Genomic DNA, 13,143 nt, shown 5'->3' on the forward strand with positions numbered 1-13,143 from the left:
GTGTCCACACACGTTCGAAACTGCAATACAATAAATTTGCTACGCTAAACTTGCACCAAGCTGAATATGACCGTGGATGGTCCTCTGCTTACCTCGCCGTGGTGCATGCGTCAGTTTCCCTATCACACAAGGGTGCACAACAACACTATCGATTCCCCCTCACGTATCTAACCTCCTACCAAACTCTGTATGCATCCCCAACTTAATTGCATGCCCAACTTAATAACTATAACTAAGAATAATAGTAATTATAAACATACACATATACTGTTAAATACACACAGACATAAATATACATTTAAATGCTTTGCAAATAATGACAAACAAATGTATATAGTATATTAAAAAGGGGTGGCTGATTTAGTCAGCTACCCCTTTTCAGTAAATCTTTCCTGTTGTGCTGTCTTTGACCCACTCCAGTCATGCTATTTTTATTGGTGGTGCCCTGTACACCACATGGTGCACTATATTGTGTGTCACTGATGCCTGTTTTCTGTTCTGGGTGACCCTGTCCACCACGTGAGGCCATCCGATCCCCAATGCGCGATATGCACACTCTGACTGTTCTTAGGTGGTCCCAATGTCCGGGCAGACAGAAGCATGACTGTTGCACCCATGGTGCAGCCCTCGTTGGGCGGCGCTGCCATATCACCACCATGCCTAGCGGCATGTTGTTTCTATGGCGGCCTCCTCGTTGTCAAGGGGATGTTGCCATCATTCACCACCATGCTCCACTGCGTAGTTCACTCATACTCCCACCCCAGTCTTCTTTGCACTGGCGGTAGTGCAAGAGGGCCAGTCGCGCACTCCTCCTCACTCTGGCCATCATGCCGGAGCTCCACCAATCTTTACCTGTGCCTCAAGGATGCAGTGAACCTGGGCTTTTCTTCAAGGGTGAGCGGACAAGGGCGAGGCAGAATTTCTAAGTAGCTAGTATCTCCTTCAGCTACTGCGCCATGCCTATCATACGTGGCGCGGCAGGAGCTATCTTCTGGGCCCGGCCACACTAATTGGACTAGGCCACCACATACGTATGGCTCAGTATGATCATCCCTGCTCATCTCCCTAGGTCTACCGCCAATGTTTCCTGGGATCTTTACTGCTTGGCTCACCCAGTCTGGGCACCGGGCATGCTGTCTGCTCCCCAAGGTCCGATTCATGGCCATGCTGCTCAAGGCATGCAGCCAAGGACTATGGAAGGTACTGGGCTGATTCGCACACACAACCCGGTTCTGGAACGATTTTCAACCACGGCCCCCTAGACAGCCACCAGATGCAGCATATTCTTTGTCCCTTCTGCCAATGTTTTTTTTTCCTTCAACAGTCATTCCCAAGAATGTTCACTCTTCCCTTGCCTAGGGGAGCTTTGTCCATTGTTCTCTTCTATTTCTTTTCCTCTACATTCCAACCAGCGCCCTGGTGAACTGGATGGTACAACCATAAAAGTGAGGTAAGTGAAACACTACATAACATATCGTTAAATAAAATATTTCACCCTACACCCTGTTGTCTGTTTCATTATTCATTTATCTCCTTGAGGGGACAAGCATGTGGCCCTACCTTGCTGTGCCAAATTTGGAGAACAGGCTACTATAGGATTATCAGAGCAGAGATAGCAAAAACCGAACTGCAGTCATAGCAAAGAGAACAAAGAACGTAGTACAGTCAGAGTAGAGCGAACAAAAGCAGGGAGAACAGAGACTGTTGTGTTGTCAAAGAAAGGAAATAAAGAGCATTATTCAGTTGAGTACAGAGAATAGAGAACAACGGCAGTCAGAGCACAGGAATAAAAGGCCATCATACTGCCCAAGGAGGGAGAACAAAGGCCATAATACAGTCAGACTGGGGAGAACAAAATATAGTCAGAGCAGAGACATGGATGTCATTTCACCAAAATGCCAGGGGTAGCAGAAGTGACATCACACACCAGATGGCATCACATAATGTGATGTCATATGACCTTTGACCTCAATGCCATCAAATGGCATTTAACCCCGTTGTTAACACCTAAAGTGACAGACAGGTTTAAAAACACAAAAAAGCTTAAATTTCATGAGGCTAAAGCAGACATAAGACTTTTTTATATACCAACGTGATTTTAAGAATGGATCTGCCTTAATATGCCATAGAGGGGGTCATATTATGACAGGGGTAGACACAGTAGAACCAAAATAAGCTTTGGATACTGCCATGCATATATTACTTTAACCTCATATGGCAATTTATTGCCAATTTATACCACTTATTGCTGCACACCTGAGGTCTGGTAATCATATGCCCAGTAAAGCTGCCTTATCTGCTATTTATCCTTACATGTGCATACCACATCATTTGGTAATGTATTGGCTGTTGGAGTTACATCTTTTATAAACATAACACTTATTATGACAGTGCTTAGAAGCAGCAGGGATGTGTCATGGCACACCAATAAACCTGATAAAAAGGATTTGTGAGGTTGGTGGGTCGATATCTTCATAAATGTTTCGCTTTAACTGCACAATTGATTCCACCGCTTATTGTGCTGCAATTGGATAGCTCAGAGCGTTTATATCATATTGCTTTTTTTCTATTCCTGCTGTAAAATGTGTTGTTCGATGTAGGAATGGGTACAGCTCCTTGCGTCACTCAGGGTAGGAATCTCTGCCTCTGTAGAAAAAATCAAAGGCTGTCACCCAATAATATATGCACAGCAAGTTAACATAAGTTAAATTGAAATATACAAAAGTAGTTCAATTGACCTTTCCGTTTAGAAGAAAGTGCACAAGACAAATTAGTATTTGCCTTTCAACAATAAGTACTCAACACTGGACAAATAACCTGAGAGAGGAGAATTTCCAATAACCATGCTGGCAAAGTATATACAGGAATGATGGACTGTTTTGTTATTTAAATGTGATAGTTATGTTCATAACAAAGAAATTACACTGTTACTTGATTGTAGTTGTCTCTTATGTCACAGTGAACACCCATGGTATCTAGTTTAATTTTGATTCTAGTTATATGATTATACCCACTGGTTTTTCCATAACTGAATTTATTATTGGATATTTTCCTTAATATGTAGTGGTTAGCTGATGAGGCAGCATTGAACTGGGAGAATACCCTCTATTCATTTATCTATACACACTACCTTGGTTTTTCTAATTATTGCATCTTTTTTAATTTGTATCACTACAATTCACGTGAACTAGTATTAAACTTATCTTATATACATTGGGAAATAAACCATGATGATTCCTTGTCTTTACGTATAACACGATTAGATGACAAACACGTAAGTTATAAGAACGTGGTACCTGTACTAATATTCATTGTCAGTACAATGTAGCATTTTGTACTTATATTAAATATTGGGAGTGTTTGTGGCTTGTTCCATTAAAATAGAGACATGGGAACCCCTTAACTGCTTGTCTCGTTACGGACGTTTGATCACGTGACCTTTTTTAGATCACGTGACACATCACAACAGTAAATATGAAATGTTTCTCGTTATACAAAGAGTCACCACTAGTACATTTTAGTACTATACACTTACAATAATCACTCAAAGTGGGTTTATTTGGCCTCATTAAAATATACACATGGTAATTCCCTTAAGAGTCCGTCACGTAATGGACGTTTGATCACGTGATCCTTTGGCGATCACGTGACACATCACAATAGGAAATATAAACGCACTGCGGGACGGGAGGCTGTATCTACAGCCGTTTCTCCGATCTCGCATTGCGTGTTTGAAAGACTCTAAAATAAGGTAAGCATTTCTAGACCCATTTACTTTCAACACTGGAATTAGCAAGGGCTACGTCTCGCTATGTAGCTGTACTTGACAGAAGCTCTGACTGATTGAAATATGATTATGTTTTAAAGATGGGGCGCAGTATTCTACTTGGCCATTGGGAAAGGACAATTTACCTTGTCCACCATACCAATTTACCTTTGAACAACAACACAGGAGGACTTTAACTAAGGGCAAATAATTCAGAGGTTACGTATGAGCCTCTGAACGTCATGCAGACCTTGGACATTTCCAAGGTCAGTTAATTTTATATTTTTTAGTTTAATCTATGATACATTGGTGTTCAATTTAACGTTGAGACAAACTTAGTGAATTTTTGTCTTTTTATTAAATCTGTTTAGGAAACAAGAAAATCACAATTTACATCATCACCTGAAGAAGGGGTCAAGATAACCCCGAAACGCGTAGTGGATAAACAACATGTGATTGTGTTGAAACCTTTTGATGAATTGGTTTAGTTGACAATAATATTTACAAATTCAGAAATCTTTGCTGGATGTTGTTTTTAAATTCATTATTTTTGTAAGGACCACCTGCTTTTCTATTTTGATGAAAAAAATATTTTTATGAATGAATGAGGTAATTCCAAATATTGTGATAAATTATATGAATTGTGAATACAATTGACTAATTAAAAGATATATACTGTGTATCTTTCCTTTTTTTCTTAACTTTGTATTCAAAAATAGAACATTTTTTCACATTGTTACTTAATAACCAAGAAGAGATTTTTCTCGATTAGAGTGACCAGGGTCTTGCCCCATAGGTTTCTGGGGCATAAATTCTATAAGTGTACAAGGTGCCCACATTTTAAACTCAACAATTATAATTAAATATCCCAAGGGAAACAGAATCTAAACAGGACATGTGTGCTTTGATGACACTTCTGTGTGGTCTTGTGGGTTAGCGTCTGCACTGGAAACATAACAACTTGTGGTGAAATACTAGATGAACACTTGAACAATTAACAGGGTAATTCATAGAATTTCGCAGAAAAGTGTCGCAAGCGGCTGGCGCAGAGTGTCCGCGTGCGATTGTCTGCGTCAGACACGTGCGCTAAAACCGATTTCCGCGCACAGCCTATTCATGGATTTTAGGCTCCCAAACCAGCTGTGGCGCAGAGTATCGCAGCGACCCTGCAGCAGCGCCAGTAACGCCCCCAAGAACGCCCTCGCGCAAGGAAAAGCCATCAAAATCGCTAAATCATCGCAAAGGGCTGCGCTAACCCTGGACCAGTTTACAGGGCTGCCAAACAAGGAACGCAAAGCGGGTAACGTGCATATCAGGGGTACGCGTGAAGTTATACACGTGATTAGCCAGGGTACGTGTATTACAGGGGTACGCGGGAAGTTCTACACGCGATTGGCCAGGGTACGTGCATTACAGGGGTACGCGTGAGGGTTTACACGCGATTAGCCAGGCACGTGTATCACAGGGGTACGCGGGAATTATCACACGCGATTTGGTTGGGTACGTGTATTACAGGGGTACACGGGAAGTTTTACACGCGAATCGGCTGGGTACGTGTATTACAGGGATGCGCAGGAATTCTCACATGCGATTTGGCCAGGTACGTGTATTACAGGGGTGCGTGGGAATTATCACACGCGATTTTGCTTGGTACGTGTATTTCAGGGGTGCGCGGGAAGTTCCACACGCGAATAGCCTGGGCGCGTGTATTTCAGGGGTGCGTGGGAAGTTCCACACGCGAATAGCCTGGGCGCGTGTATTTCAGGGGTGCGCGGGAAGTTCCACACGCGAATAGCTTGGGCGCGTGTATTTCAGGGGTGCGCGGGAAGTTCCACACGCGAATAGCCTGGGCGCGTGTATTTCAGGGGTGCGCAGGAAGTTTTACACGCGATTTCAGCAGGGTGCGGGAATTCTCACATGCGATTTGGCCAGGTACGTGTATTACAGGGGTGCGCGGGAATTATCACACGCGATTTTGCTTGGTACGTGTATTACAGGGGTGCGTGGGAAGTTACACACGCGATTAGGCTGGGTGGGTCCTCACAGGTGTTCCCTGTACACCCTCGACGGCCCCTGCAGGCAGCCCACAAAACAGGGGACTACCCTGCACACCTGCTCATGTCCCCCTGCACCCCCACCCCCCAGCAGTGCAGGGGCAGCCTCCACCAGGCCCCCACCCATGTCTCCCACCACCCCCACCCCCCAGCAGTGCAAGGGCACCCTCCACCAGACCCCCACTCATGTCTCCCACCACCCCCACCCCCAGCCACCAGGGGCACCCTCCAGCAGGCCCCCACCCATGTCTCCCACCACCCCCCAGCAGTGCAGGGGCAGCCTCCACCAGGCCCCCACCCATGTCTCCCACCACCCCCACCCCCCAGCCACCAGGGGCACCCTCCACCAGGCCCCCACTCATGTCTCCCACCACCCCCACCCCCCAGCCACCATGGGCACCCTCCACCAGGCCCCCACCCATGTCTCCCACCACCCCCACCCCCCAGCAGTGCAGGGGCAGCCTCCACCAGGCCCCCACTCATGTCCCCTATCACCCCCACCCCCCCGCCACCAGGGGCAGCCTCCACCAGGCCCCCACCCATGTCTCCCACCACCCCCACCCCCCAGCCACCAGGGGCACCCTCCACCAGGCCCCCACCCATGTCTCCCACCACCCCTACCCCCCAGCCACCAGGGGCACCCTCCACCAGGCCCCCACCCATGTCTCCCACCACCCCCACCCCCCAGCCACCAGGAGCACCCTCCACCAGGCCCCCACTCATGTCTCCCACCACCCCCACCCCCCAGCAGTGCAGGGGCAGCCTCCACCAGGCCCCCACTCATGTCTACCACCACCCCCACCCCCCAGCAGTGCAGGGGCACCCTCCACCAGGCCCCCACTCATGTCTCCCACCAGCCCACCCCCCAGCAGTGTAGGGGCACCCTCCACCAGGCCCCCACTCATGTCTACTACCACCCCCACCCCCCAGCAGTGCAGGGGCAGCAGGCAGTCAGGCAGCAGCAGATGGCAGGTGGGAGCGTGCTCGGGGCTCTGGGGGGCAGTAGTTCGGCCTTCCGGGCAGGGCCGTGGTATTCCATGTGCTTACGCGTGGCCAGCTTGGTACGGAGTGATTTGGCACGTGAAAATCCTGCACGTCAGCGTGAAAACCGAGGAAAGGCCCTTAGCGCGTAAGCGCGTCAGCACGCATACGCGATTCTATTGGACCAAAGGCCCTCAGCGCGTAAGTGCGTCTGTGACGTGACCCGCACGGGTGTTTCCCACACAGCACGTGATGACAGAGCACACGTGGAAAGACTGCACGTCAGAGTGTAATCGCGTGTGATTCGTGGAAATGGCCCTACACGCAGAAGTGACAAAGCGTGTAATTGGTGGAAATGGCCCTAGCGCGTACACGCCGCGTAAGTGACACTGGACGTGAGGGCCTGTATAAAAGGTACGCGTAGAACACCATTTCCTTGTACGTGCTTTTCGTGGAGAGCGAGTGGGTGAATTCTGTACTTCTTGTCGTTTCACACGCGATTTACTTCACAGCGTTTCAAGTTCGTATTTCCTGTTACCTCTGACAGCTTTTTCTCTTTTTTCTCTTTTACTGGTTTACCTGGGCCTGTTCCCTCAAACAGTGTTCCCTTCTACTGTTGTCCTGTCTCCTCAGACAGCGTAAAAATCTTCTTTTGGCGGGGGTGTTGCCAACCAAACGCGCTCCTTTTTCACGCTCTTTTACCTGGCAGACGGTGAGTCACGCACGTATCTAACATCTGTGCTTGCCCCGTGTGTAGCCTACCCCTTCAGAGGTCATTCTAGGCTGCGTGTGACACGCATACATTCATTCATGTGTTACTGGGTGCCACAGCGTAGTGCAGGTTTTTCTTTCTGCACACGTGGTCTAGGAGGGGTTGCGTGCACCTCATCTCCCTTTTTTGGGGCTCCTGTGCGTAGCGTGACCCGTCATCTTTCCCCAGGGGTTACAATCAACCTTGCAAGAGCACTAGGGTACAATTACCATCTGGTACCCAACCCCTTTGACCCCCAATTGCCCAGGACAATATTTTACAGCCACTCCCATACGCACATTAACATCAGTGCCATGGCTGGGAGGCGAGGATTCCGTAAGGGTGGCAAAGGTGGAAGAGCCACAAGTGGTGGCCGTGGTGGATCCGGTAGGGGACGTGGTCGTTACTTGCAGGGTGAGCCTGTCCCCCCATGTGTGGAGGACCAGTCAAGGGCACCCATAATCCCCCCCCTCCCGTTGAGGCTGATGTGGCTGACACCATCCATGCTCAGCCCTTATTGGACCAGCCCATTGTGGCACCAGACCTGGCTGACTCCATGGCTGACTTCCAGGTCAGCAGGCCTATGACACGTGCGCTGGTGCACGTTGATGTCACCATGCCACGTGCATCTGGGGCAGCAAGGTCATCTGCTGCACCAAGTAGGCAGGGCGGAGAGGCTGCAGGGGCAGCTGCGGCTCCATCCACCCCAGCCCTCACACACCCAGCCCGGACAGTGTCGGTCCTAGTCCATGCTGCTGACATTCCCCCTGACACCATCACACTAGAGCCAATGCCTGCACCAACTCCCATGCTGAGTGTGCAATCCCACACTCCTGATACAGAGTCCACCAGGGCTCCTGCCCCTAGTGTCCAGAGCGGCGCAGGACACTCAGGATCACCACCACCTTCCAAGCGGAAGAGGAAGAGTGCTCGTCCGGCACAGGCTGATGCCCCAGACACGGCTACACAGTCCGGCCCATCCAGGAAGCCCAGCTTCACGGATGACGAACTGAATGCACTTGTCGAGTATGTGTCCGCACATGACAACGAGATGGTCATTGTTGCAGGATCCAAGACCACACCTGCACAACGCCAGGCACACTGGCAGACCGTTGCGGACATCGTAAGTGCCCTTGGAATCGTGAGGCGCACAGCCAATGATTGCTATAAGCGCTGGAATGACCTAAAGCGCAGGGCAAAGAGTAAGCTGGCCTCAAGTCATGCCGCAACTCTAGTGACCTGAGGTGGGTCTCCAGTAGTAGACATGGAACTCACTCCACATGAGTCAGTCGCTGGGACCTACGTCACGGAGGAACAGATCCAAGGCGTGGGAGATTTGGCTGATTACGAGGCATTGTCCGGTGAGTGCACATGCATGTGTGTGTCATCCATGTGCATGGTGTGTGTGAGGGCTTCTGTTTGTGTGACAGGTGAGACTGTGTGTGCCTGAGTCGTATGGGTCAGCCATGTGCTTCATGCAATACATCCTGCGCAGCTGCATTTGGCCATAGCAGTATCCCTTCTGCCAACAGTAGACATCTAGCCCAACTGCACGCCAGTTGCCCTTGAAGTGTCACCTTGCCACAACATTGTTGCTTGATTTTTCACTGTTCATTTAGTCAGATTGTTTGCATTCCACCACTTTTACTAGGCATGTCGCAGTCCTCTAGTCACATGTCTGACATGGCTATGGTAAAGTGGAGTGACTTTGTTACCTGGATATCATTTGTTCAAACATGTCCCTGTGCAATTGCACCATTTCGGACTGGCAGCTCCAGGTGAAGAATCTGACCTGTTTGAATTAGAAAAGCTATTACATGCGGGAACTGGACTGAATGAATAGGTGCTGCCCTCCTCTCCATCTTCACTCAATAGCAATGGTACATGCCATCTGTGTGATGGCATGTGTGTTTCACCTGCCAATCACAGGCCAATGTGTGATGCCACTGCCAGACAGCATGCAGAAAATGTGTTCATCTTCCATCTTGGTGTCATCAGTGTGTGCCATTTGCCTGCCCTTCATACGCAGTGAGGGTGCATGCATGGGAGGGTTTTAGTCATGTGGGACATATGTCAAACAAGTACTGGTTCTCTTGCATCTCAGCCCTCATTGTGTGCCATGGTGCTAATGCCTGTTTCCATTTCTTTGTGTTTATGTCTTTGCAGGGGAAGACGCACCTGATACTGCTGGGGTTGTGGAGATGGTGCAGACCCAGGAGGGGTCCGAGGGCCGACCAACCACAAGTGAGGGACGTGGTGTGGTGGTGGGTGAGAACCCACAAGTGCTGCAGGTCCTGCTCTCAAGTGGTGTCTCTGGCTGCACCTCCCCCGAGCTGTACTCAGGTGTTGATTCGGATGAGACCTACGTGCCGTCGCAGGTGAGTGTTCCAGGGAGGGATTCTGTTCTGTCTCACCCACCTGCACCAGGGTCAGAACCCTCAATGGGGATGTCAGTGTTGGCAGCTACGCCTTTGGTGGTTACGGATGCAGGGTCACACTCCGCGACATCTGTTCCTGGGCCAGCAGATCAGAGGGGGAATGCAGTCCTGCAGCCTCAGGCAGTGCCGGCACAGCAAGGCGCAGTTCGCCTTGCCCCAGACAGGTGTGGTGCCCGCCGACGTGGTGGCCGTACGCCACCTGGCAATACCGCATGGGAGCAATCCATTTACGGTATGGCAACCCAACAGGCAGCATCATCCGAGATGATGGCTCAGGCCGTGGATAGGGTGGCCACTTCCATTGTCCCCCCTGAATGGCTGATGGAGCGACTAGAGCAGGCAACCGACTCCATCTGCCAGTCACACAGGGAGGACATGTTGGGGTCCAACAGGGACAGGCGGGCGGCACTGGCGACTCTGCAGGAGGCCATCTCCATTGAGTCCCAGGGCCACAGGGAAGCCCTGAGGCAGGAGCTCCTTCACCTCAGGACGACTCTTGTTGAGCTTGAGGCTTCAACACACCAAAGGACAGGACAGCAGCTGGAGCGTCTCACCCGTACGCTCTCAGCTGAGATGGAGGCAACGAGGGCGGAGGTCCGGGCATCCCGTGAGTTGTTGCATGGGGACCTCCGCACACTCATCCTCCAGAACCAGACCTACCACACCTGCATGCTTGCAGCCATGGAGGAGCAGACTAGGGCCTTGCGTGGGCTGCCTCCCATAGTGCAACCACCTCCGGATGCAGCTGCACAGGGTGATAATAGCGACAGCAGTGATACTCCCACAATAGGGTAGCCGTGTGGGCCATGAGCCCATGGAGGTGTTTTTTTTTCCCAGGATCCACGCAGGTGGGTTCTGGTGTGCATCCTGTCCTCGGACCTCCTGGGTGGCCTCCCCAACCGCCCCGGGCCCTTCTATGGCAATTTTTTATTTTTTTTTATTTTTATTTTTGTTTTTATTTTTGTTTATTTTATTCCCAATTTTTTTGGGACGATTTGTTGGCTTCCGTGGTTCCTGTGGGCATACGCTGCATTGTGGCTGGGCACATGCAGGCTTGTAATGTATTTGGTTCAGATGCTTGGGTTTGAGTCACACACACCCCTCCTGCTTCCCGTTTCCATGGGCTTGCAAAGGGTGTGCCCAAGTGACAGTGAATTACACAGTGACGTTGGACTCCCATGAGCTGTGTGGGCAGTCTGTAGTCAATACTGTGTATACATTCCTAGTGCATATTGCTGTTGTGTTGTACACTGCATGTTGCATTGATGTGTAACTCATCTTCTGTGTCTACCTCCCAATTTGCAGGTCCCTTCCTCATGTCTACACAAGGACCTCTAGTCTGGAGATGTGGTCCATGTTGGCAGCAGTGCACCTACAACTCTACATGGCGCCAACACTGCACAGTAGGTAGTGGTGGGAGTGCAGGCATTTCCAGGTGGTGAGACTACTAATATTTAACATTAGTGATGTCATCTTAATGGTAGTACGTGCTCAAGTTTGTTGTTGGTCCGGCATTACTGTGAGCATTTCAGGTGTTGCAAGTTTCTAATAGGGACACTGTACATTGTGAAACTAGTGTCATGTTGTGCGGATTACTTTGTTTACCTGCAAATAGCATGACATGGCACGGTGTGTGGTGTGGCGGTGCTGGGGTTGGGTTGGCTGACATGGCACTGTCCTCTTGTTGCATTTTGCAAGTGGGTATTCATTTTAGCTGCTTGAATGTGTAACTTCACAAAACTGCATTGGTGGTGTCTGTGTGGGTAGGGATGCACACATTGTGACACTTCCAGGTGAACAATCTCAGGCTGATATGGTTTTCACGGTTCTTTCTCCAGACATTCAGGATCAGTGTCAGGTTGAGTCATCATTGATTGTCAGATGGAATGTGCCAGGGCAGTGTGCACTCCACAGGGGTGTGATTTCTATGTGAAGTAATTAGCCACTAGCTGTGTACGGGCTGCCTCCCCCCGTGCCCTTTCCCCTCCCATGCGCAGCGGCTGTGCATGTGGTTGGGGATGGGGGGCACTACCATGTCCACGGCCAGGCCCCGGCGTGTTGCAACGTTGTGCAAGACACATGCTGCCACTATGATCCTGCACACTACTGGGGGAGCGTACAACAGCTGCCCGCCAGAACGGTCAAGGGAGCGAAAGCGTGACTTCAGCACTCCGAATGTGCGCTCCACTATGCCCCGGGTTGTAATGTGGGCTGCGTTATATCTTACCTGGGGTGGCGTGGTGGGGTTCCGAATTGGCGTCATCATGTGGGGGCTGAGAGGGTAGGCACTGTCCCCTATGGAGGTGGTGATTGGTATCATTGGTGGGGTTGTGACCTTGCTCAGTATCTGACATGCATGCATGTGCAGTGGCATTCATACTCACCAAGCAGCCATGTATCGCCATGCCGCCCAGCTTCTAGGTCCCGGCTTAGGGTGGACATTCGGTAAATGAAGCTGTCGTGGGTTGACCCGGGATAGTTGGCATATACTGAGGTGATGATTCCCTTGGCATTACATACTACCTGCACGTTGATGGAATGCCAGTGCTTGCGGTTCCTATAGATGTGCTCAGATGCCCTGGGGGGACGTAGAGCCACATGGGTGCAGTCGATGGCACCTAGCACTTTGGGGAATCGTGCCACAGCGTAGAAATCCAGGGCGGCAGCATGCCTTTCTGCAGGGGTTCTGGGCAGGTATATGTGCCTGCGGACTGATGGGCGTGCAGTGATGATGTTCAAGACCTGGTGTAGGCAGCGTGACTGGGTGGCCTGTGATACACCACCCACAATGGCACTTGTCCGCTGAAATGATCCAGTGGCTAAGAAGTGCAGTACATTGAGGACCTTCTCCAGGGGGCTGAGTGCTTGGGAGCACAGGGTGGGTGATGTGAGGTCATCCTCCCACTTAATCACCAGGTCCAGTATGATGTGTGGTGGAAACCTGTACCTCCCATGCACCTGGTCATCAGGCATCCCGAAAAGGCTGGTTCTGGGTGTGAATATTCTGGCCCTGACTATCCTCCTCCTCCTCCTTTGGTAGGCCACGCCCACTGCTGCTAGGAACGGTATGTTCATCTTGGGTCTGAGCTTGTTATTTTTTTAGTGTGCTAATTAATGCGTTGCGCGTGTTGTAGGCGAGCGTGTGACCCGCGC

At 50.3% G+C, this 13,143-nt stretch overlaps 1 protein-coding gene and 1 long non-coding RNA gene across 2 annotated transcripts in view; one reads left to right on the forward strand and one right to left on the reverse strand.

Annotated features, from left to right (window-relative positions):
- LOC138474601 (histidine N-acetyltransferase-like) overlaps nt 1–13,143 on the reverse strand; it is a 54,201-nt gene that overhangs the window by 12,343 nt on the left and 28,715 nt on the right. The gene's annotated exons all lie outside the window — the stretch shown is intronic.
- On the forward strand, nt 3,647–4,448 carry LOC138568776 (uncharacterized). The gene is made up of 3 exons (XR_011302986.1): nt 3,647–3,751; nt 3,868–4,032; nt 4,138–4,448. It is a non-coding gene; the product is annotated as an uncharacterized lncRNA (long non-coding RNA).

This window comes from Ambystoma mexicanum, chromosome 1p (assembly GCF_040938575.1).
Source record: "Ambystoma mexicanum isolate Mex_15411 chromosome 1p, UKY_AmexF1_1, whole genome shotgun sequence".
Lineage (NCBI taxonomy): Eukaryota > Metazoa > Chordata > Amphibia > Caudata > Ambystomatidae > Ambystoma > Ambystoma mexicanum.